Below are 27,149 nucleotides of genomic sequence, written 5' to 3' on the forward strand. Positions count from 1 at the left end.
AAATTACTCTTTATTTCCTCGTTCAACAGGGAAAATAATGTCTCATTGTAGGGGCTAGTTGGGTCATTAGGAAGTTTCTCATAGGTATTAGTATAGTTTAGAATTTGATATTCTTTAAGGTAGAAATCCCTGTCCTGAACCACCACAGCTCCTCCCTTGTCTGCTGTTTTGATTGTTATGCCATCATCCTTTCTGAGTTGTTTGATAGCCCATTTATCTAGGTTATTCAAATCTGCATTAGAAAAATTGGGTTGGACCTTTAACTTCCTAAAATCATCTTTAAAAATATTGTAAAAAATATCCAGATGACTTCCCCTGGACTCCACTGGATAAAACTTAGAAGGCAAGGCCACAAGTGGCTGGCTTTAGGTATATACACTGCTCAAAAAAATAAAGGGAACACTAAAATAACACATCCTAGATCTGAATGAATGAAATATTCTTATTAAATACTTTGTTCTTTACATAGTTGAATGTGCTGACAACAAAATTACACAAAAATGATCAATGGAAATCAAATTTATTAACCCATGGAGGTCTGGATTTGGAGTCACACTCAAAATTAAAGTGGAAAAACACACTACAGGCTGATCCAACTTTGATGTAATGTCCTTAAAACAAGTCAAAATGAGGCTCAGTAGTGTGTGTGGCCTCCACGTGCCTGTATGACCTCCCTACAATGACTGGGCATGCTCCTGATGAGGTGGCAGATGGTCTCCTGAGGGATCTCCTCCCAGACCTGGACTAAAGCATCCACCAACTCATGGACAGTCTGTGGTGCAATGTGGCGTTGGTGGATGGAGCGAGACATGATGTCCCAGATGTGCTCAATTGGATTTAGGTCTGGGGAACGGGCGGGCCAGTCCATAGCATCAATGCCTTCGTCTTGCAGGAACTGCTGACACACTCCAGCCACATGAGGTCTAGCATTGTCTTGCATTAGGAGGAACCCAGGGCCAACCGCACCAGCATATGGTCTCACAAGGGGTCTGAGTATCTCATCTCGGTACCTAATGGCAGTCAGGCTACCTCTGGCGAGCACATGGAGAGCTGTGCGGCCCCCCAAAGAAATGACACCCCACACCATTACTGACCCACTGCCAAACCGGTCATGCTGGAGGATGTTGCAGGCAGCAGAACGTTCTCCTTGGCGTCTCCAGACTCTGTCACGTCTGTCACATGTGCTCAGTGAGAACCTGCTTTCATCTGTGAAGAGCACAGGGCGCCAGTGGCGAATTTTCCAATCTTGGTGTTCTCTGGCAAATGCCAAACATCCTGCATGGTGTTGGGTTGTAAGCACAACCCCCACCTGTGGACGTCGGGCCCTCATACCACCCTCATGGAGTCTGTTTCTGATCGTTTGAGTAGACACATGCACATTTGTGGCTTGCTGGAGGTAATTTTGCAGGGCACAAAGGTGGAGGTAGCGGTCCTGCTGCTGGGTTGTTGCCCTCCTACGGCCTCCTCCACATCTGCTGATGTACTGGCCTGTCTTTTGGCAGCGCCTCCATGCTCTGGACACTACGCTGACAGACACAGCAAACCTTCTTGCCACAGCTCGCATTGATGTGCCATCCTGGATGAGCTGCACTACCTGAGCCACTTGTGTGGGTTGTAGACTCCGTCTCATGCTACCACTAGAGTGAAAGCACCGCCAGCTTTCAAAAGTGACCAAAACATCAGCCAGAAAGCATAGGAGCTGAGAAGTGGTCTGTGGTCACCACCTGCAGAACAACTCCTTTATTGGGGGTGTCTTGCTAATTGCCTATAATTTCCACCTGTTGTCTATTCAATTTGCACAACAGCATGTGAAATTGATTGTCAATCAGTGTTGCTTCCTAAGTGGACAGTTTGATTTCACAGAAGTGTGATTGACTTGGAGTTACATTGTGTTGTTTCAGTGTTCCCTTTATTTTTTTGAGCAGTGTATAATAAATTGGGTGTAAGGTTTTTCAAGAAATGCTCTGGATAGTCAAATTTCTGACATATTTGTTCAAATCAATAAAAAAGGATAAATATGACGCCTTTATTTAGAACTGTTCTCTGTTGGATGGATAGTTCTTTCTTAGAGTTGTTAACAATCCCTGTCTAGGGTCCTCCTGTGGCTGGAACAAGGTTCTCATTTTTTTTTTTTTGGGGGGGGGGGGGGTTTTCTACCTCCTCTCTTTTCTCTTCTCCTGATTGGTTCCCTCTTTTTACTCCCTGTGGAAAATCTAAACGAACAAGGCTTCATTACGTAGGTTAAACTGATTTATATTAAGTTTTTCCATATGGGGTTCATTATTAGCCCAACTGTGAACTTTATCCATAACATAGTCTCTTTCATCTCTGATAAAGTTTTGTTGTTTTCTGTTAATTATATCGTTTTTTAAGCTATCCAGTTTGTATTGCAGATCATTCACGTCTCTTTTAAATTGTTCACTGTCCTCAAGGGCGCTTAGATGTTGAGTTTGATTGTCCATGTGAATCCACATAGGATTCAAACAGAACTTGATTTCAAGAATTATATTTTCTTCATAAAATTATTCACAAATAAGCATAAAATACTACATATTACAATATTACAATGTAGGAACAAAAAAGCCCCAAATTATGTGATTTTAGCTGTTCTTATCAATATATATATATATATATATATATATATATATATATATGAAACGAAATAGAGGAGATGGCGCCAAGGGAGTTATATCAACGCCCTACCTAAAAACGGACCCTTACAGTACTCTCCGGATAAATTACGTCAGATAACAAATACTAACATAAAAATTTATTAAAACAACATATAAACCCGACACAAATGTTCATAAGTATACAGAGTTGATACATTTACATTTGTCGCACAATTTGAACAATCAGTTTGTAGTGATGAGGAAAAAGCGTAGATATATCACTACGATTTCCTCCTTCTCCTTATTGTAGATTCGGAGGTAACATCAGATAATAGATAGATAAATAACCCAACACGTTTCGTCTTGTTCCAAGACTTCATCAGGGGTAAAATCTCTTCATTTCAGAACATATTGTCAGCACATAAAAGGTCATTCAAAGATGTATGAACAACGTTTCAATATTTCAATGGGACTTGATTGATACAGCGAGGACCATACCTCATATATCATCAGCTTGAGTCTGACATTCAGATATTCGAATATGGGGAAGATTCATATGTGTATAGAATCTAACTGGTTCGCAAGCATAAGGAACCTCGTCGGTCAGCAGCTTGAACCTGACACTCAGAGACTCAGGAGTGAAGGCAATTCAAATGGGTATAATGTCTAACCAATTTAGAACACGTGGTAGACCCTCCAGTGGTGCAGTGCTGACAGCCAAGTCTCTGTATAATACAGATTATACAGAGACTTGGCTGTCAGCACTGCACCACTGGAGGGTCTACCACGTGTTCTAAATTGGTTAGACATTATACCCATTTGAATTGCCTTCACTCCTGAGTCTCTGAGTGTCAGGTTCAAGCTGCTGACCGACGAGGTTCCTTATGCTTGCGAACCAGTTAGATTCTATACACATATGAATCTTCCCCATATTCGAATATCTGAATGTCAGACTCAAGCTGATGATATATGAGGTATGGTCCTCGCTGTATCAATCAAGTCCCATTGAAATATTGAAACGTTGTTCATACATCTTTGAATGACCTTTTATGTGCTGACAATATGTTCTGAAATGAAGAGATTTTACCCCTGATGAAGTCTTGGAACAAGACGAAACGCGTTGGGTTATTTATCTATCTATTATCTGATGTTACCTCCGAATCTACAATAAGGAGAAGGAGGAAATCGTAGTGATATATCTACGCTTTTTCCTCATCACTACAAACTGATTGTTCAAATTGTGCGACAAATGTAAATGTATCAACTCTGTATACTTATGAACATTTGTGTCGGGTTTATATGTTGTTTTAATAAATTTTTATGTTAGTATTTGTTATCTGACGTAATTTATCCGGAGAGTACTGTAAGGGTCCGTTTTTAGGTAGGGCGTTGATATAACTCCCTTGGCGCCATCTCCTCTATTTCGTTTCATATTTTCACACATTTAGTTCCTCCTAACAGGGAACTTAGAGGATACAGGCAGCCATATAATTAATTAATTTTAGTGTTTTATTTGAAATAGCGCAGTGGGAGAGTAATTCTTGTCATATATATATATATATATATATAAATTGTATATAGAGATCCAAAACACAAAGTTAACAGATTAAAAGTCAACATATATGTTATATACATGCTGCACATATAAACCAGTTTGTGAACAGCCCGGCACTCAAAGTAAAAGAAAAGTTCTGCTCCAGTGCCCTCTGAATTATGTAGAATAAACAGCACAAAAATGACCAGCTACACTCAGAGACTTAACTGAAACTATATTAAAGTGTCACTGAGACAGTCCAGTTTTTTTTTTTTCTGCATTGGTAGAAACACCTTGGGGACATTTTATAAAATGTCATCAAGGTATTCTGTAAATGCAGAAATAACTAGCACGGCACTCCAGTATTTGTATATAATGATTATATTAAAAATATGTCTCCAACGTTTCTGTGCTGCACAGAACTTGACATCAGGGAGGCTCAAGTGTAGAATGTAGGACCCTCTGGTCTGGAATAACTAAACTGCTTCAGAACACTAGGCATGTGGACATTTATTTGGAATAGTAACCTGTGGCGAGCAGAGCGAACCCCCCCCCCCCGGAAGCGTGGCTAGTGAAGCAAGCCCGCGTGGGTCTGCATTTTAATGTTCGGAACAAGTTTATGTTCTAAAGCAGTTTCGTTATGCTAACCCAGGGGGTCCCATGTTTTGAACTTGAACCCATTAGGAAATATAAAGGTTAAAGGAAATAAAAGCAGCTTACCTTATATCTGAATAGTGAAGAAGGATGTTGGCGACAGAGCTGGAGCAGCATTTCTAGAAGATACGGGGCACGGCAGGATGATGTCAGTGCACATCCTGCAGCAGGTTGCCATGGCAACTGAAGATGCCTTCCCATGCTCCAACAGCCTAAAAGGGAAAGGGCACCAATGTAAACAAAGAGAGTAAACAATGCGTAAATAGACAAAAAAGACACAGTATGTGGAAAACAGACACATGGGACAATATGTACAGTAATAGACTGTAAGGTGCAGGCTGTTTGGGAATTTCTGCAAGTCTGCCAGGTTGGTTTTGCCTTGTAAATGATTGCTGCTTAAAAAATATGGTCAGATTCACAGAAATTCCCAAACAGCCTGCACCTCACAGGCTATTACATATTGCCTTATAATGTGTAAAGAGGCAAACTGTCTAAATTAGCCCCTTCCTTACATACAACTGTTATGGACCAATAAATTGATTGAACAATGCCCATTCTGTGTATAACTGTTCTGAGAGGCAGGAATGGGATCAGTAGTAGCAGGGTATGCTGATCCTTGTAGTGCCATATTGGAGTATCCTTGGATGACTTCAGATGAGTTAGCTATCAATTGAGAAATACATTAATGTATGACCTAAAGTAGGTGATCAGGGTCATTTGGGTAGTTTCTGTTGTCATTATGATTTAAAAAGAGTAAACACAGTTGTTTGACAATAAATGGCTTCACCCAACCACTAACCATGAGTGAAAGACAAGTTTGTGAGTTATCATTCATATTCTCTGACAATGGCCAGAAAATCACACATTTTGCTAGGGTATGTAAACTTATGAGCACAACTGTATTTGAGATTTTTGCATTACTATTATCTTGTAGAATGTAAATCACATTTGCTGGTTCTTTGCAGTGTGCTGGGGGAACTTGTTTAGTTTTCTTGTCTAGATTAGCAACTCTCTTACATGCACCTGTGATGGACCAATACATTGACTGAGCAACTGACATTCTGTGTATCACTATTTTAAAAGGCATCTATGGGTGTAGGGTTTGTAAGGAGCATGCAGTACAAAAAGTCTAGCAGTTACTGACCTGTTCTATCCCTAGATGGATGATAGGTCTTTTCCTGATGATAGGTACTTTACCATCCCTGTGGACTACGATTAGAAGTGGTAGCAGAGCGAGGCACCTTGTCCGAAGCATGGCAATCAACGCGAGGCCTCGAGGTTACACATTTCCACTAATTTCCAGGCTCAGCTATTACAGTTCAGGTTTTAAGGATATCCATGCTTGAGCACAGATTACTTAATTAGTACCTCAATCAATTTGATTTAACCATCTGGACTAAAGCAGGGATATCCTTAGAACCTGGATTGTAATGGCGGCATTTGGGAAACTCTGCCTCAGAATATTTTTTTTTCTTAGCTGATCTATCTGAATTATTTGTTAGACTCATACTGTACAGTCTAACTGATTTATTGCATTTGGCATCCTAAAGGATGTCCGTGTATATATTGTTGTACTAATTTTACTCTTCAGACATGGAAAACGTGGGTCTAAGATCAACAAAATGCTTATTTCATAGAACCTAAAAAGTAATCACTGTATTATAAATATGTTGTAGACAACTGCATAATTGTGAAGGGTTTTCGTGTAAGTGGTTCCTCTTTAATATAATTTATTTGACAGCTTCTTTTTCTAGTGCAAATGGGACTTGGAAGACTTTGGCAGGAAATTGTATCCCTAAGGACACAATGAAAGGAAGGACAGCAGCAAAGGCTGCACTGATAATGTAGTGTCAAGACAGCTAGTGGAGTCAGTAATCCAGTTCGTCAGGACAAACTCTTATAATGCACTGCTATAGTTATTTTCTACACTCAAGTAATGTGTCCCATGTGCAAATAATAACTATTCTACTTTATTATCAGTCATAGAAAATATAATGGATGAGCCACTCCAAATTTATCTTTGAAGTAGGACCTTCTGTATATTGACCAATTTTTAAATTTCATTGGCCTATTTAGATAATGTGTAGGAGCAGATGGGGCAGATTCAAATTCCGTTCCATCTGCTTTTTTTGTTTTTTGTTTGTACCAGGGTTGTTGCTAGCCAATTTGGCTCCGAATGCAAGATTTAAAAATGCCCCCCCCCCCAATTGACATAAAAAAATGCCCCCCCATTGGTAGGAAAAATAAAAATTTGAGCGCGCTCCCGCCATGGGGACGTGGTCTCGCTAAAATGGGCGTGGTCTCTCTAGAATGGGCATGGACTCATCTGAAAAACTACCTTACACCCCAGTTTTTGACCCTGAACCAACAGATCATGGGCACCACAGGAAAAAAAAATTCCATCATATTAAGCCCCACACAGTAATGCCCCCTGCACCATATTATGCCACACACCGCAAAGCCTTTGATACATTATGCCCTACAGTAATGCTTCTAATTACTTTTAAATTACCTGCTCTTTGTCAAGGGTTTCACGCGCTGGGTGTCATGCTGGTTGCCAGGGGTTTCATGCTCTGGGACGGGTGTCATGATTGTTGCCAGGGCTGTGTAATGCCAGTTGCCAGGGCTGTGTGAATTACACAGTGTAATGTCAGTTGCCAGGGCTGTGTAATGCTAGTTGCCAGGGCTGTGTAATGCCAGTTGCCAGGGCTGTGTGAATTACACAGAGTAATGTCAGTTGCCAGGGCTGTGTAATGCTAGTTGCCAGGACTGTGTAGTGCTCTTTGGTGTTGTTTACAGGCTTACAGCCCGTTGCTCTGTGCTAGCCTGCTAGGGTCCTGGCTCCCCCCCCCCCCCCTCATTGTCATTAGTTCTTTGCTCGGTGGCGGAGTTTCGCGTAATTACGGATTTTCGTCTTGACGTCATGACACAAACGCATCATTACGCAAAACTTCACCCCCAAGCAAAGTAGTAATCACAAGGAGCAGGAGGAGTAGCAGGAGAAAAGAAAAGATCCGAAGCGGGCGCCCCGTGCAAAGGCACGCCTCACCCGCCGCAAGAAATGGCTCTGTTTTGTACACAGGTGATACCATCATGGGGAGTGAGGGCATGGGTAGCTAATCCATTCCATATGTGCTTATGTGGGTCTGCATTTCTGTTGTCTGGGTTGCTATCTAAGAGACCTAGTACACAGCCATTTACTGAAGTTGCCTTTTGGTGTATGCATGTGCTTCCTTCTTGCGTCTCGGTTTACCCTATAGGTGAGATATAATAGCGTCTGAGATTGCCGGAGGTGCGGGATGCTGGCCAATCTCTGACTTTCTTTTAAAGCGCCAGTCAATTACAAGGCATTGGTTTTGCTGGGTTCCTTATCTCCGTCCACTTCATCTCTCTCCAAGGCTTTGCACATAAACCCCTGAATTTAATAGGAAACCCCCACATATACCTCACCCTCTGTTTGTCGGTAGTTCTCTGCAATCCCCTCCCCCCCCCCCCCCCCCCATCCTCTATACCTGTCACAATCACCTCCCTATTCCCTGCTTCTTCTTTGCATTAGTCTTCAACTTTTTTGTCTATATATTCTCGTGGGGATTTGTGGATAAAGAAGCCCGTAGGCTTCTATAGGCAATGTCATCTATACATTCCCTAAAGCTTGATAACATACTGTATGGGGAATGTGGTCAAATTTTAGTTTTCACAGATATGATTGCATTTTAGTGTTAGTACATCCCACCCTTTGTGAATGTTTCTCTATCCAGATTCCCCAATTGCTTGTGTGCCTCTGTTTCCACATAGTAAATTCCTGTCCCTTTCTTTCTTCTTCTTTTTTTTCCATCTGCCATCATACCCGCTTTTCTCTTAAACCACACTGATTCCCCTTCATCATCAACTTTGCAGGGTCTACATTATGGGGGACATTTACCAAGCAGTGACAAGAGCAGAAAAGTGAGCCAGTGGAGAAGTTGCCCATGGCAACCAATCAACACTGAATTAACATCTATAATTTCATACTATAAGATGATACAGAGCTGCTGATTGGTTGATGGGGTCACTTCTCCACTGGCTTACTTCTACGCTCTTATCACTGCTTAGTAAATGTCCCCCTATATCACCAATTACATAGTTTCTTAATAACTCAGGTGAAAGGAACACAAATGTCCCATTCATTGTTGTGAGGTACATGAATGAAATACTTCCTTCCTTTAAATAAATACATTTTTATCAGGACTAAAACTAGGGTTTTTGTCACCCGGAGTAAGACAGCAATTGGTAATGTCATTGTTCACATAGTTGAGCAAGTATTTGTGACAAAAACAGAAAAGCCCCTATGGCGTGTTTCCCTGAGGGTTCGTACAAACTTCAAAGATGCTGTAGTGATTGGATCAGCTTATATCAGAAGTGAAGCAGCAAAGTGATGGCTTGGGATAGAGGTCAGGGCTTAATGATATCATCACTTCAGCCCACTATTACATTATTAAGCCCCACTCCTTCTCTTTAAATATTGCAGAGCTTTTAAAAGCCAAGAAATAGGAGGATATCATTAAAAGTGCTTATTTTCCCCATCATTGTACCCTAGAGTAAGAGGTACCTTCATTTTTAAGGAGTCTTCTCTTTAAAATACCATAATATGAACACTATGGGGCATATGCAATTCTGGCCGAATTGCATCTTTTTTCGTCCGTTTTAGGATTCGACTGTACTTGACAGCCGAAACCCTCTGCCCGGGACCATGAATTCGACATATGCAATACAAAACGCATTCGACACTCCCCTTGTCGAATAACGGACCAATCGTCGAGTAGTAGGCGTCCTGGATTCGACTTCCCACCGTTTTGATCCCTTTATAGGGCTTGTTTGCTGCGTGCTCAGCAGCCATTTTGTGAACCTGCAGAGAGGTGTGTGGAGGTGCTGCAGAGCTAGCAAATTGGTGTTGTTTGCTGTGGTTTTTGTTTGGACACCCAGCAGGCTTTAATCCAGGATGGACAGGAGACCTGTTACCCCGGAGGAGAGTCGTTTTAGGAGCGATTTCTACATTTGTAGGTAAGTACCACATGTGGTCTGGCGTTGCATGTATGTGTTTGTGTAGTGGGGGGGTGCCATGAGGTGTACATGTGGCGTTGCTTTGGGGTGTTTGGGGTATGTATATGTGTGCAGGTATGTGTATATAGCTCCTGCTTGTATTGCTGCATGTTTTTTTGGGAGTTGTTTGTTTGTTGGTAATTTTTCACGTTTTTTTCTTCTTTTCATAAAGTGGTTTTTGGGTCATGCTTTTGCATTGGTGTACCTCCAGCATGTGCAGGAATGCTTTTTGGCTTGTTTGGGGTGATTTTAGAGTGTGTCGGTATCCGACATGTGGTCAACATGTGATGTCGTTTGTTCCCAAAACATGTTTTTTTGCTCATATTTTAGCACTGGTGCATGCCTGCACATGCTGGAGGTACTTTTTGGCTTGTTTGGGCTGACTTTGACCGTGTCGGTATCTGCCATGTGGCCGACATGTGGTGTAGATTGTTTCCAAAACATGTTTTTTGCTCCTGCTTTAGCACTGGTAGACCTCCAGCAAGTGCAGGGATGCTTTTTGGCTTGTTTGGGGTGATTTTAGAGTGTGTTGGTATCCGACATGTGGTCGATATGTGATGTCGCTTGTTCCCCAAACATGTTTTTTTGCTCATATTTTAGCACTGGTGCATGCCTGCACATGCTGGAGGTACTTTTTGGCTTGTTTGGGCTAGTGATGTGCACCGGACATTTTTCGGGTTTTGTGTTTTGGTTTTGGATTCGGTTCCGCGGACGTGTTTTGGATTCGGACGCGTTTTGGCAAAACCTCACCGAAAATTTTTTGTCGGATTCGGGTGTGTTTTGGATTCGGGTGTTTTTTTTCAAAAAACCCTAAAAAACAGCTTAAATCATATAATATGGGGGTCATTTTGATCCCATAGTATTATTAACCTCAATTACCATAATTTCCACTCATTTCCAGTCTATTCTGAACACCTCACACCTCACAATATTATTTTTAGCCCTACAATTTGCACCGAGGTCGCTGGATGGCTAAGCTAAGCGACACAAGTGGCCGACACAAACACCTGGCCTATCTAGGAGTGGCAGTGCAGTGTCAGGCAGGAAGGCACTTAAAAAAAATTGTCCCCAAACAGCACATGATGCAAAGAAAAAAAGAGGCGCACCAAGGTCGCTGTGTGACTAAGCTAAGCGACACAAGTGGCCGACACAAACACCTGGCCCATCTAGGAGTGGCACTGCAGTGTCAAGACAGGATGGCACTTCAAAAAAATTGTCCCCAAACAGCACATGATGCAAAGAAAAAAAGAGGCGCACCAAGGTCGCTGTGTGACTAAGCTAAGCGACACAAGTGGCCGACACAAACACCTGGCCCATCTAGGAGTGGCACTGCAGTGTCAAGACAGGATGGCACTTAAAAAAAATTGTCCCCAAACAGCACATGATGCAAAGAAAAAAAGAGGCGCACCAAGGTCGCTGTGTGACTAAGCTAAGCGACACAAGTGGCCGACACAAACACCTGGCCCATCTAGGAGTGGCAATGCAGTGTCAAGACAGGATGGCACTTCAAAAAAATTGTCCCCAAACAGCACATGATGCAAAGAAAAAAAGAGGCGCACCAAGGTCGCTGTGTGACTAAGCTAAGCAACACAAGTGGCCGACACAAACACCTGGCTCATCTAGGAGTGGCACTGCAGTGTCAAGACAGGATGGCACTTCAAAAAAATTGTCCCCAAACAGCACATGATGCAAAGAAACAAAGAGGCGCACCAAGGTCGCTGTGTGACTAAGCTAAGCGACACAAGTGGCCGACACAAACACCTGGCCCATCAAGGAGTGGCACTGCAGTGTCAAGACAGGATGGCACTTCAAATAAATTGTCCCCAAACAGCACATGATGCAAAGAAAAAAAGAGCCGCACCACAGGTATAGAATGTAAATGGATAGTATACTTAATGACGACACAGAGGTAGGCACAGCAGTGGCCTTCCGTATCGTACTGCTATATATAGTATACTGGTGGTCACTGTGTCAGCAAACTGCAAAACTAAAATGCACCACAGGTATAGAATGTAGATGGATAGTATACTTAATGAATGACGAGACAGAGGTAGGTACAGCAGTGGCCTACCGTACTGCTATATATATAGTATACTGGTGGTCACTGTGTCAGCAAACTGCAAAACTAAAATGCACCACAGGTATAGAATGTAGATGGATAGTATACTTAATGAATGACGACACAGAGGTAGGTACAGCAGTGGCCTTCCGTACTGCTATATATAGTATACTGGTGGTCACTGTGTCAGCAAACTGCAAAACTTAAATGCACCACAGGTATAGAATGTAGATGGATATTATACTTAATGAATGACAACACAGAGGTAGGTACAGCAGTGGCCTTCCGTACCGTACTGCTATATATAGTATACTGGTGGTCACTGTGTCAGCAAACTGCAAAACTAAAATGCACCACAGGTATAGAATGTAGATAGATAGTATACTTAATGAATGACGACACAGAGGTAGGTACAGCAGTGGCCTACCGTACTGCTATATATAGTATACTGGTGGTCACTGTGTCAGCAAACTGCAAAACTAAAATGCACCACAGGTATAGAATGTAGATGGATAGTATACTTAATGACGACACAGAGGTAGGCACAGCAGTGGCCTTCCGTATCGTACTGCTATATATAGTATACTGGTGGTCACTGGTCAGCAAAACTCTGCACTGTACTCCTCCTATATAATATTAATTATACTGGTGGTCCCCAGTCCCCACAATAAAGCAGCACACTGAGCACAGATATGGAGTGTTTTTCAGGCAGACAACGTATACTGGTGGTCACTGTCAGCAAAACTCTGCACTGTACTCCTGCTATATAATACAGCTGCTCCCCAGTCCCCACAATTAAGCAGTGTGAGCACAGATATATTATGCAGCACACTGAGCACAGATATGGTATGGAGCGTTTTTTTCAGGCAGAGAATGGATAAAACTGGTGGTCACTTATCAGCAAAACTCTGCACTGTACTCCTCCTAACAGCTGCTCCCCAGTCCTCCCCACAATTAAGCAATAAAGCAATCAAGTTCAACAATAAACGGAGAGGACGCCAGCCACGTCCTCTCCCTATCATCTCCAATGCAAGAGTGAAAATGGCGGCGACGCGCGGCTGCTTATATAGAATCCGAATCTCGCGAGAATCCGACAGCGGGATGATGACGTTCGGGCGCGCTCAGGTTAGCCGAGCAAGGCGGGAAGGTTCGAACCTGCCTCGGACCCGTGTAAAATGGGTGAAGTTCGGGGGGGGTTCGGTTTCCGAGAAACCGAACCCACTGTTATGCACACCAGTGCCAGCTGGAATGTACTGGTGTCTGAACGGTGAGGGATGCAAAACAAATGAACTCACAGACAGACTGGGGAATATGACATTACATACACAGAAGGTGATAGGGTAACAAAATAAACACAAAGTGAACAGAGAAGCCCAAAGGCTAAGAAACTGGGTGTCCCCTTAATATTAGGAATGCTCAGATGGAAAGAAGCAAGATGTAGTGATTTAATACGTAGAGAACAAGAAATGCTGTTGCTAAGGGCAACAGCAAAACCCTAAAGGGTTACCAACGGGTGTGGCAGTAAACTCCTTGGTCAGAGATGGAATAATAGACACAAGGAGAGTCTCCACAATCCTAGTCCTCACTTGCAGTGCACTGGTTCAGCTTACTGCCACTAAACTGACACCTGAACACCTTGCACAGTGAGAAAGGATTTTGGCAGGCAAGTCTGAGAATACAGCCGCAAACTTGCTAGGTTCACAGAGTAGCAAAAGAACCCCAGCAGGTTAAACGACTGACTCCAGTCTTACTGCTAGGTCTGGATTGGCAGAGTGTAATACCAAATCCCAAGGCCTATTTGCTGTAAGCAACAAACAAATACAAAGTTTACACAGTACTAGCTAGCTTTCAGGAACTGACTAACCAACAAAGATTCAGCAGCATCTGCCTAACCTGAGAAGAGGGTTTATATAGCAGGTGCTGTCCACGCCCCACTCAGACCTCACAGACTGTGAGCACAAAAACCAGCACCGGATCCCCTGCCGTGCACAGAGCCTGTAACCACTGCACAGCAAAAGACCCGAACCGGAGTATCAGCTACGCTCAGGTTACTCCGCTAGCACTTGTCTCCCGGTTGCCATGATGACGTGGCAGCACAGAGCAGGAGACCCTAACAGTACCCCCCCTCTGACGAGGGGACAAAGAACCCCTACCACCGGGTTTATCGGGGAACTGCGAGAAGAAAGAGCGTAACAGTCTGGGGGCATGAAGATCACAACTGCGCACCCACGACCGCTCCTCCGGGCCATACCCCTTCCAGTGCACCAAAAATGACAGCCGACCCCGAACCATCTTGGAGTCAAGAATCCTTTCAACAACAAACTCCCTCTGGCCACGTATCAGAAGAGGGGAAGGTCTACCACTGGAAGAAGGATTACTAATCGCCCGTTTTAAAAGGGAACAATGAAATGTTTTATTGATACCCAAAGAACGGGGTAGATCTAACTGAAATGCCACCAGATTGATAACCCTAGTGATCTTATAAGGACCGATGAACCGGGGGCCTAACTTATGAGATGGCTGTCTCAACTTAAAATTCTTGGTAGACAACCAGACGAAGTCCCCTAATTTGAAGCTGCAGGGTCTTTTCCGCTTATCAAAAACCCTTTTGGTCACTAATGACACAGACACAAGGGCTTTCTTCACTTTCCTCCAAATACCTCTAAGGACCGAAACCACAGAGGAACCACCAGGCGTGGAGTCCAGGGGGTCAAAAGAATTGGCCTTAGGATGATGCCCATACACACAAAGGAAGGGAGAGATCCCTGTAGCAGAGTGAGCCGCGTTGTTATAGGCAAACTCCGCCATGGACAGATGAGCAACCCAGTCAGTCTGACACTTGGAGACATAACACCTGAGGAACTGCTCCAAGGACTGGTTCACCCTTTCAGTCTGCCCATTAGACTGCGGATGGTAGCCTGACGACAAGCTGACAGAAATCTGGAGATCGGAACAAAATGCCCTCCAGAATTTGGCCACAAACTGGGATCCGCGGTCAGAGACCACATCAAGTGGCAACCCGTGAAGGCGCACAACATGCAGCATAAATAATTCAGACAGGCGTCTGGCCGATGGCAGCCCAACCAATGGAACGAAGTGCGCCATCTTCGAAAACCAGTCAACGACAACCCAGATGGCTGTCATCCCCGAGGATTTGGGCAAGTCCACCACAAAATCCATTGAAATGTGGGTCCATGGCTTAGATGGAATAGAGAGTGGATGTAATGGGCCAACAGGAACCCCTCTAGGAGTCTTATTTCGGGCACAGATGTCACATGCCCGAACCCACTGATCCACATCCCTAGCCACCGAGGGCCACCACACCGCCCTAGATAGCAACTCCCGAGTTCTGGCAATACCCGGGTGACCTGCCGACTTCTTGGCATGGAATTCCAGGAACACTCGCTGTCTTAACCTAGGAGGCACAAACAAAAGACCTACCGGAAGGTCTGGAGGAGCCTGCTCCTGTGCTCTAAGGACTAATAACAAGAGGTCCTGGGTAATGCCCATTTTAATACATGATGGGGACACAATGGGCAATGGCTCCTCGGTGGTCTCCTGGATTGAAGCAAAACTCCGCGAGAGCGCATCAGCCTTGATGTTATTTGACCCAGGGCGATATGTTATCAAAAAATTAAAGCGAGCAAAAAACAAAGCCCATCGTGCCTGCCTGGCATTGAGGCGCTTCGCTGACTCTAAATATGCCAAATTCTTATGGTCGGTGAGAATTGAGACCACAAACTTAGCCCCCTCAAGCCAGTGTCTCCACTCCTCGAGTGCATCCTTAATAGCCAACAATTCCCGGTTACCCACGTCATAATTCATCTCGGCAGGCGAAAATTTACGGGAAAAGTAAGCACAGGGATGAAGGCGATTATCAGACACCCCCATCTGAGAGAGCACTGCCCCAATATCCATCTCAGAGGCATCCACCTCCACCACAAAAGGACGCTCTGGATCTGGGTGTCGCAGCACCTTGGCCGAGACAAATGCCCTTTTGAGACGGGCAAAAGCCGCTTTGGCCTCACAAGACCAGTGAGCAACATCCGCCCCTTTCTTAGTGAGTGCCACCAAAGGCGCCACTATAGACGAAAATCCAGCGATAAATCGTCTATAAAAATTCGCAAAGCCCAGAAAACGCTGAAGCGCCTTCAAACTAGTGGGCTGCACCCAATCCAGGACTGCCTGTACCTTGGAACCCTCCATTTGGAAACCTTCTGGGGAGATAATATATCCTAGAAATGCGATTTGCTGAACTTCAAATTCGCACTTCTCCAGCTTCGCCCCAAGCCGGTGGTCTCTGAGTTTCTGGAGGACTAAGCGTACATGCTTCCGATGTTCCTCCAGGGAATGGGAGAAGATTAGGATGTCATCTAAGTATACAACTAAGAATCTATCCAAATATTCCCTGAGCACATCGTTCATGAAGTCCTGGAAGACTGCCGGGGCATTACAGAGCCCAAAAGGCATCACCAAATATTCATAATGCCCTGAGTGGGTATTAAAGGCAGTCTTCCATTCATCCCCCTCTCTTATTCGGATTAGATTGTACGCACCGCGTAGGTCAATCTTAGAAAAAATGGTGGCAGTACGAAGCTGGTCAAACAAGACCGAAATGAGAGGCAGTGGGTATGAGTTTTTAATCGTGATACGGTTCAATTCCCTGAAGTCGATGCAGGGTCGCAACGAACCGTCCTTTTTACCCACGAAGAAGAACCCCGACCCAACTGGAGACTGTGAAGGTCTGATAAATCCCTTAGCCAAGTTCTCCTGAATGTACTCTGCCATAGCCTGAGTCTCAGGACGTGATAGGGAGTACAACCTGCTCTTGGGAAGCTTAGCATTCAGCAACAAATCAATGGCACAGTCATAGGGGCGATGGGGAGGTAGTACCTCTGCAACTCTTTTGGAGAACACGTCCGCAAAATCTGCATAACATCCTGGCAATCCTGGCAAACTTAGCTGCGAAAGCCTGATTGGAAGGCTCAAGCAACTCCTGAAACAATCAGTACCCCAACTAAGAATCTCCCCAGAGACCCAGTCAAATTGAGGATTGTGGGCCCTTAACCAAGGTAACCCCAACACCAATGGGGCAAAAGTACAGACAGTCACATAAAAGGACAATTTTTCAGAGTGTGTGGCTCCAATAGACAAAGAAATCTGGCTAGTGCAAGAGGTAATTTTACCCTGGGATAATGGTTCCCCGTTTAACCCACAAATCTCAATTTCCGATGCCAAGGGTACTAAGGGAACAGAGTGTTTCAGGGCGAATTGGCGGTCCATAAAAACCCCGTCGGCCCCACTGTCCACAAAGGCCTCAGTCTTGACAGTTTGACCGAGGATCTTCAAGGTCACCGGAATGATAAAAGTTTTCTTGGGAAATTCTGACTTCTGGCCTGACAGGATATTTCCCATCACCCTCAGGCCCTGAAGTTTTCCGGCTTTTCTGGGCATGATACTACCACATGACCTTTATTCCCACAGTACAAGCATAACCCCTGCTGTCTCCTCCGCGTCTTCTCACGCGAGGAGAGGCGGGTAGCCCCAATCTGCATCGGCTCCTCGGAAAATTCCTCAGAGCCTGAGGTTCCCTTGGGAAAGAAGGAAACCTCGGTCTCCCTTTCAAGCCTGCGCTCTCTCAGCCGTCTATCCACCCGAATGGATAACTGCATGAGCTGATCCAAGCTATCAGGCAAGGGATATTGTACCAGTTGGTCTTTTAACTGGTTAGAAAGACCTCTTCGGTACTGGTGTCTCAGGGCTGGGTCATTCCACTGGGTATCATGGGCCAACCTCCGAAACTCCGTACAATAAACCTCAACTGGCCTTCGCCCTTGCTTAAGGATCGAAATCTGAGCCTCGGCTGAGGCCGTCTTGTCAGGGTCATCATACAACATGCCCAGTGCCGTAAAAAAATCATCAACACGTTTAAGCGACGGACAGTCAGGCTGCAACCCATATGCACAGACCTGTGGGTCTCCTTGTAGCAAGGAAATCACTATGCCCACCCGCTGAATCTCCGACCCAGAAGACTGAGGCCTAAGCTGGAAATATAGCTTGCAGCTCTCCTTGAAACAAAAGAACTGCGAGCGATCTCCAGAAAAACGATCCGGGAGATTTACTTTTGGCTCCTTAACCCCTGAAGGTACTGCTGCTGCGGGAGCTCCGCCAGCGGCCTGCGAGGTGTGCATTTTAATGGACAAATCATTAAATTGTCGAGTCAGGACCTGCACCTGATCGACCACCTGTTGCAAAGTATTTTGAGGGGTATGCTCCATATTCCCACAAAATTTCAACAGGAGTATTAGGCTGCTGAATATGTTATGCACACCAGTGCCAGCTGGAATGTACTGGTGTCTGAACGGTGAGGGATGCAAAACAAATGAACTCACAGACAGACTGGGGAATATGACATTACATACACAGAAGGTGATAGGGTAACAAAATAAACACAAAGTGAACAGAGAAGCCCAAAGGCTAAGAAACTGGGTGTCTCCCTAATATTAGGAATGCTCAGATGGAAAGAAGCAAGATGTAGTGATTTAATACGTAGAGAACCCGAAATGCTGTTGCTAAGGGCAACAGCAAAACCCTAAAGGATTACCAACGGGTGTGGCAGTAAACTCCTTGGTCAGAGATGGAATAATAGACACAAGGAGAGTCTCCACAATCCTAGTCCTCACTTGCAGTGCACTGGTTCAGCTTACTGCCACTAAACTGACACCTGAACACCTTGCACAGTGAGAAAGGATTTTGGCAGGCAAGTCTGAGAATACAGCCGCAAACTTGCTAGGTTCACAGAGTAGCAAAAGAACCCCAGCAGGTTAAACGACTGACTCCAGTCTTACTGCTAGGTCTGGATTGGCAGAGTGTAATACCAAATCCCAAGGCCTATTTGCAGTAAGCAACAAACAAATACAAAGTTTACACAGTACTAGCTAGCTTTCAGGAACTGACTAACCAACAAAGATTCAGCAGCATCTGCATAACCTGAGAAGAGGGTTTATATAGCAGGTGCTGTCCACGCCCCACTCAGACCTCACAGACTGTGAGCACAAAAACCAGCACTGGATCCCCTGCCGTGCACAGAGCCTGTAACCACTGCACAGCAAAAGACCCGAACCGGAGTATCAGCTACGCTCAGGTTACTCCGCTAGCACTTGTCTCCCGGTTGCCATGACGACGTGGCAGTACAGAGCAGGAGACCCTAACACCCGCTCATCACTAGTTTGGGCTGACTTTGACCGTGTCGGTATCTGCCATGTGGCCGACAGTGGTGCAGATTGTTTCCAAAACATGTTTTTTGCTCCTGCTTTAGCACTGGTAGACCTCCAGCAAGTGCAGGGATGCTTTTTGGCTTGTTTGGGGTGATTTTAGAGTGTGTTGGTATCCGACATGTGGTCGACATGTGATGTCGTTTGTTCCCAAAACATGTTTTTTTGCTCATATTTTAGCACTGGTGCATGCCTGCACATGCTGGAGGCACTTTTTGGCTTGTTTGGGCTGACTTTGACCGTGTCGGTATCTGCCATGTGGCCGACATGTGGTGTAGATTGTTTTCAAAACATGTTTTTTGCTACTGCTTTAGCACTGGTAGACCTCCAGCAAGTGCAGGGATGCTTTTTGGCTTGTTTGGGGTGATTTTAGAGTGTGTTGGTATCCGACATGTGGTCAACATGTGATGTCGTTTGTTCCCAAAACATGTTTTTTTGCTCATATTTTAGCACTGGTGCATGCCTGCACATGCTGGAGGTAATTTATGGCTTGTTTGGGCTGACTTTGACCGTGTCGGCATCTGCCATGTGGCCGACATGTGGTGTAGATTGTTTCCAAAACATTTTTTTTGCTCCTACTTTAGCACTGGTTGACCTCCAGCATGTGCAGGTATGCTTGTACTGGGATTTTGGCTTGTTTGGCTGTGGATTTAAAAAAGAAAAAAAATTCTTGTTTGGTCCTGCTTGAGCACTGGGGTCCCAGCAGCATGACGTGTGGTTGCATGTAATTTTGTAATGTGTGTTAAATTTGTAAAAATATATATTTTTTCTTTTTACAACAGAGATGTCCAGGGACAAGCGGCCCCGATTCCCCCCCCCCCGTTCCCCCCACCCCTCAGAAGAACTTTCCCTGCATAGCAATGAGGAGTGGGAGATGACCCAGGAGGAGGATACGACCGACCAGGCATGCAGTGACCAGCCGCGGTCGTCAAGGGACCAAATGGAGAAGTCAAAGAAAAAGCCTAGAAAGGTAAATACTGACAACATCTGCAGACACAATAGCATCCAACTTGACACACCCTAGTTTGCTCACTGCCATGCACACCTACAGGTATCTTTGCGCACTGCCAGGGATACTGACACTCACAGGTACATACCGATCTTATTAAATGCATGTTGTTGTTTTTTAATCCCTAAAGGCAAGAAGCCAGCCAGAGGAGCAGTCGGAGGAGGAAGCCTCTGGTGAAGACGCAGGACCGAAGAAGCCACGTGGACCCAGATACACTGAGGCGGAAAACTGTGCCCTAGTGGATGGCGTCGACAGGTCCTACAACGTTCTGTATGGACCAAGGGCACAGACCACAGCAGCTAAGACCAAGCGAAACATCTGGGATGCCATCGCGAGACAAGTCACTGCAGTATCTGGAAACCGCCGGAGCACCAGAAACTGCAAGAAGCGGTACAGTGATTGCCGCAGACAGACCAAGAAGAAGATGGGGATTCAGCGCCGACATGAGACAGCTACGGGAGGTGGTCTGGCTCTCAATCTGAAGTGGCTACCCTGGGAGGAAGTTATTAAAAGGCGCATGAACCCTGCCATGGTCCAAGGAGTTCGCGGAGGTGTGGACTCTAGCCGTCCTGCTGGCTTTCCCGAGGAGGAAGAACCGCCCAGAAGACGGAAGACGGCGGGAGACAAGCAGTCCAAAAGGAGGCCTGATGGTAAGAATACATTCAGATGAGCTGCACTAATCTTTTTTTTATTTTTTTTATTTGCTAATGTGTTTGTTCTTTTTCCCCAGACACTCCTGCCCAGAGGACATCACCTGCGCGCAGGACATCGTCAGCGCGCGGACCATCACCTGCGCAGCAGGCATCGGCAGCAGCGTGCGGACCATCACCTGCGCAGCAAGCATCAGCAGCGCGCAGATCATCACCTGCGTGCCACACATCGTCAGCGCGCAAAAAGTCACCTGCGCGCCAGACATCGTCAGCGCGCAGACCATCAACGGCGTGCCAGACAACAGCGCACAGAACGTCACCTCTGCGCCAGACACCGTCGGCGACCACACCACCAGCTGGGCGCCAAACTACATCTCTTGCAGGCCATCACCAGCTCGTCATCTCTCCAGGAGCTCTGGGGCGGTGACCGAAGAGCCTCAACAAGACACTACCCTTGTGGACCCATCACCCGAACTGTTTGAGTCTACAGGGTTAACGGACAAAACTTTTCTTGGGTTTGAAGACAGCCGTGCAGAAGTATCCAGCCAGACCCTTGAAAAGTCTCCAGAATTGAGGACAAGTGAAGCTCCTGGAGCAGCGGCACCACCGGATGGAGAAGGTTTTTATTTATTTTGGGGGGGGGGATGGGAGGGGTGGGGTGGAGGGCGCCATTTTTGTATAGTTTATTAACTTTCATTTTTTGTTTTCTTTTGCAAACAGAGGTGCCACGGACCAGCAGTGGACTTGCGTCGGGGATTGGTTCCTTCTTCAGGCCGGATCTCCTACAGGATTCGTCGGACAACGAGGTGGAAGTGCAGCAGCCTGCTGTTTCTACATCCCTGTGTGAGTAAATATCGAATTGTGAGCCTTCAAACAAATGTATGAATGTGTATACTAATTTCTCATTTTCTTTTCAGCTGCACAAATGCAATTGGTGGCAGACGTACAGGAAGGGCAGGATCCCTCAAATGTTCAGAGGGTACACACCCTGGCAGCCAAGATGACTTCCCGCCAGGATACTTACACGAATGTCGTTGGAACCAGACTGGACGCCATTGAGAAGATAATGGAGAAGATGGCAAACGGTCTGGTTGAAATGCAAAAGGCTCATGCCGACAGCACGGCCGAAATGCAAAAGACCAGACGAGAAGATCACAGGGAGACTATGGACATCCTTCACGTTCTGGCCACATCCATCAACCGGCTGGTGGATAACACATCATGCCTGGCACACAGCGTTGACAACATGTCGGAGAGCCAACGACATTTGGCATCCAGCCAACAGATCATCGCAACCACACTGCAGATGATGTACGATAAGCTCCCAGAGCCAGCTCATCAACACGCTGGTGAACCACCACATCCGCCATCGCAAGCCACACGGACGCCTCCTTCCCTTCCTCGACCACCATCCTGGTATGGACGGTCACATCTGTACCAAGGATATACAGGGATGTACCCCACCTCCCAGATGCCTCCACCACCAACACCGGCCGCATCATCTACACCCGCACGGCCACCGAGGCCAAGTCAACATACTCCCCAGCCGCCCACGGCATTGACTCCCCATCAGGAGGAAGAAGAGGATCCGGACGGACAACCACCATAAGCCCGGTCGTATTGTTTTATTATTTACTCTTATGTTTTTCATGTTTCCCTTTCTCCCCTTCCCATTAGTTTTTTTTTTTTCTTAATAATGTTATGTTTGTGTTGGGCTCCCCCACTCTCGACCGGATACTACCAAGGAGCTTTATGTCTAGGCATACATGTGCGGGCATGTATGCGGGCGCGTGTGGTAACGGATGAAAGCTCCTTGTGGCTACATGTATGATGGGCCAAAGAGCTATTCTGATACCACTTTTGTTTTTTTACCAAAAAACTCCTTTTTGTGTTGGTGTACAATAGGCTTTCACTGTTGTGTGATTTTACTATTCACTAGTGTTTATTTTTGGCTTATTCATAGGATTGGGTGGAAAATTGAAGTGGACGGCGTAGTTCGTGTTGTGCGTACCAAGGTGAGTAAAGCCATGTTTCAATGTATATATTCAATCCACTTTGGACCGCCTGCCCTTGTGGAACCACACAGCCCAGCAATGGGTCATGCTGGGCTGTGTGGTTCCATGAGTGCAGGTGTGTCAAAGTGCTGACCACTGACACCACTATTCCACTTTTGACCGCCTGCCCTTGTGGAACCACACAGCCCAGCAATGGGTCATGCTGGGCTGTGTGGTTCCACGAGTGCAGGCGTGTCAAAGTGCTGACCACTGACACCACTATTCCACTTTTGACCGCCTGCCCTTGTGGAACCACACAGCCCAGCAATGGGTCATGCTGGGCTGTGTGGTTCCACGAGTGCAGGCGTGTCAAAGTGCTGACCACTGACATCACTATTCCACTTTTGACCGCCTGCCCTTGTGGAACCACACAGCCCAGCAATGGGTCATGCTGGGCTGTGTGGTTCCACGAGTGCAGGCATGTCTAAGTGCTGACCACTGACACCACTATTCCACTTTTGACCGCCTGCCCTTGTGGAACCACACAGCCCAGCAATGGGTCATGCTGGGCTGTGTGGTTCCACAAATGTTCTTGGGAAAGGAATGAACATGACATCGTTAGTGTCTTTACTTAATATGTTTTTTTTTTTTTACAGATATCTACACAAGAAAAGAATGTAAAGAAGAACAAACACTACTTTTTTTTGTTTTATTACATTTTATTTTTTATTCCAAAATAAAATACAATTATATATTTCTTCAATAAATTTTTAAAATGAGAAGTTTTGTGTTGTTTTTCTTTAAATTATTAGTAAATAAAATGTAAAATATGAGATGCAGTGGTATTGTGTTAGGTCGCCCAAGGTACAGCAGGGGAACTGTCGTGTCCCTTTTCATCCATGATGATTCAAGCAACTTTGGAAGGATACTCCGCAAGACCGGTGGAAGAGAATAGTTTGAGGTTCCAGCTATTGGTAATAGTGTCACCCTTCTATGGAAAAGACAAGGTACAAGCAACACTTTGACACAAGCAGGTTACAGCGGCCTTTCTCCAAAATGCAACCCTCCGGCACTTGAGAAACTACACATCCAAATATTCCCTGACGCAGCGTAAGCATTGCTGTGTCAGGGCATGATTGGATGTGCAGTTTTGCAAATGCCGGAGGGCTGCACTTTGGATATGCCGGGGTGACTTGGACAAGAGGGAGTTTTGGGCAATACATCTCACCTGAGGGGGGTTGTCTGCTACATGGCGGAGGTTCAGGTCCACATCACAAGTAGGTCGCCCATGGTACATCAGGGGAACTGTCGTGTCTCTTCACATCCACACCACTTGGGAAGGATACTCCACAAGACCTGTGGAAGAGAATAGTATGAGGTTCCAGCTATTGGTAATAGTGTCACCCTTCTATGGAAAAGAAAAGGTACTTGCAACACTTTGACAAAAGCAGGTTACAGCGGCCTTTGTCCCAAATGCAGCCTTCCGGCACTTGAGAAACTACACATCCAAACATTCCCTGATGCAGCGTAAGCATTGATGTCAGGGCATGATTGGGTGTGCAGTTTTGCAAATGCCGGATGGCTGCACTTTGGACATGCCGGGGTGACTTGGTCAAGAGGGAGTTTTGGGCAATACATCTCACCTGAGGGGGGTTGTCTGCTACATGGTGGAGGTTCAGGTCCACATCACAAGTAGGTTGCCCATGGTAGAGTTGGATAAACGGGTCCAATATTTGCGGCAACCCAACAACAGGAAAAAACAGGGGGTAACAGGTGGTCAACAGGACGAAACTTGGAAAACAGGCCTGGGAAGGTGCATCAACAGGACGTAAAACTCTGAAATACATAAATAAAGATTTTTTTTTTAGAATATTACAATCACAGTTTACACGATAATACAAATGTTACAAGTATACTCACAGGCAGTGGAAAAAAAGCTTTGGATCATACCCACCGGTAGAGCAGAAGAACGGTTCCCGCGTCGGAAAGCACTGCGACGAAGAGTCACCGGCAAACGGTTTGCGACACATATGTTGTGTAAAATACAACATGCATTTACCATGCCGCAAACCTTTGCCGGTGAGTACAAAAGAGCACCGCCGGAAGTGTCTAAACATCGAAACCGGCTTTTAAGTACACCGAAGGCACGCTCAATTAGTTTGCCTCGATGCTTTGTGTGTCTCTTGGTAACGTTTTTCTGCTCTACCAACAGGATTAGACAATGGGGTCAAGAGCCACGATTTGTTGGGATAACCCGCATCGCCTATGGAAATGAAAAAAATGGTGGGTAATATAAAAATAAATAAATAAAATAAAAAATAAAAAAATAAAAAATAAAATAAAATACAAACAATTAAAATAAATACCTAACAGCCAGCCACCCGGCATGTTTCCTGTTTCGAAATTCTCAAACAGCGATGACTGGCTTAGGATGAAGGAGTCGTGAGACGATCCAGGAAATCCCACAAAAATATTCAAAAATTTCATGTTGACATCACAGACCGCCTGTATATTCATGGAATGGAAATGTTTTCGGTTCCGAAAACATTCTTCCGAATTCCGTGGTGGTCTGATCTGCACGTGGGTACAGTCAATCGCGCCCAGAACATTGGGAAAATTGTATTTGGTAAAAAAGCCTAATTTGATCTCACGACATCCGCTGTCCGTATCTGGAAATGTGATGAACTGGATCGTCAATTTGCGGAAAGCCCTAATGACCTGGGTCATACAGCGCGACAGTGTCGACTGTGAAAAACCGCATGTTTGAGACAAAGTAGGCTGGAATGTGCCTGACGCCAAAAAATGTAACGTAGCCAGCAGTTTCTGGAAACCGCTGACTGCGCGATTGGTCCGTGCCCGAGGTTCCAGGTCGGCCTCCAACAGAGCATACAGTGAATATATGTCGCGAGTCGATAAGCGATAATTTTGAATCACCTCGAACTCGCTGAGATCCTCCAGTTCACGCCTAGTGCGATACTGGCGTGGACGTGGAAATGAAACACGCAATACTGACTCACCCAATGCAGACATTTGCTGACTTTGATCCTGATGTTCACCAGCCCTTTCTTCCTCCATGCTTGCAGCCAGCATGAACATCACAATCTGGTCAGAAAAAGGCTCCATTATTGTAGTCTGTACAAAAATAGGATATAAATGAGTTAAAACGCAGGGATTGTCCTAAAAAAACGATTCCACAAGAGAGCTGACTGTAATGGCTGCTCGTCTCCCTGAAGTCTCAAACCCAGGAGTGAGGATAGAGTAGGGGCTTTGCAGAAGTGTATCCTGGGTAAAACTGTGGAATCATGGGTACATTTCCCTCAGCAGAGTGAAGAAAAAAATATTCTTTAAAAAAATCTATTAAATAATACTTGTGAGTCAAAAAAAGACAAACCAAGTAGATAATCCCTTCAAATATAAATAGATATGCTAATAGCAATCCAAAAAGCAAAAAAAATGCATTTAAAATTTTTTTTTTATTAGATCCCGCCAGGCGGGACTGAAAATGACGAAATTGCTATCGAAAAGCACTGTTGTCGAATCGACATTCTTCAATTGAATATACTTTTGTCGAAAAGCCGCATTTTGACCATTGCAGACATGTCGAATTCTGAAAATGTCGATTTGCAAAAAGTCGAATCTGAAACGGCAGGTATTTTGTCGAAAAGTACTGTATTGCATTGACGAATCCAATTCGACATGTTTTTTTTGTCGAAAATGTCCCGTTTTTCTACTTTCGCGTCAATTCGACCGCAATTGCATATACCCCTATGGGGTAAATTTACTAAAGCTTCTAAAAATTAAAAGTGGTGATGTTGCCCATAGCAACCAATCAGATTCAGTCTATCATTTCTCCGTTGCATCCTAGAACATGATAGACAAAATCTGAATGGTTGCTATGAGCAACATCACCATTTTTCAATTTAAGAAGCTTTGGTAAATTTATACCTCAGAAGATATTCTCTAATGATCATGGTGGTCATTCCGAGTTGTTCGCTGCCGTTTTTTGCAGAATTGCGATCAGGCTAAAAACCGGCAGTTCTGCGCATGCATATGGGCCGCAGGGCGCACGCACTAAGTACCTTCACACAAAACTATGCAATTTTACACACGGCCGAGCGACGCTTTTCAGTCGCTCTGCTGATCGGTGAGTGATTGACAGGAAGTGGGTGTTTCTGGGTGTTAACTGAGCATTTTCAGGGAGTGTGCTAAAAAAACGCAGGCATGCCAGGCAAAAACGTAGGAGTGGCTGGAGAAACGGGGGAGTGGCTGGCCGAACGCATGGCG

The sequence above is a fragment of the Pseudophryne corroboree genome, chromosome 1 (assembly GCF_028390025.1).
Source record: "Pseudophryne corroboree isolate aPseCor3 chromosome 1, aPseCor3.hap2, whole genome shotgun sequence".
Taxonomy (NCBI): Eukaryota; Metazoa; Chordata; class Amphibia; order Anura; family Myobatrachidae; genus Pseudophryne; species Pseudophryne corroboree.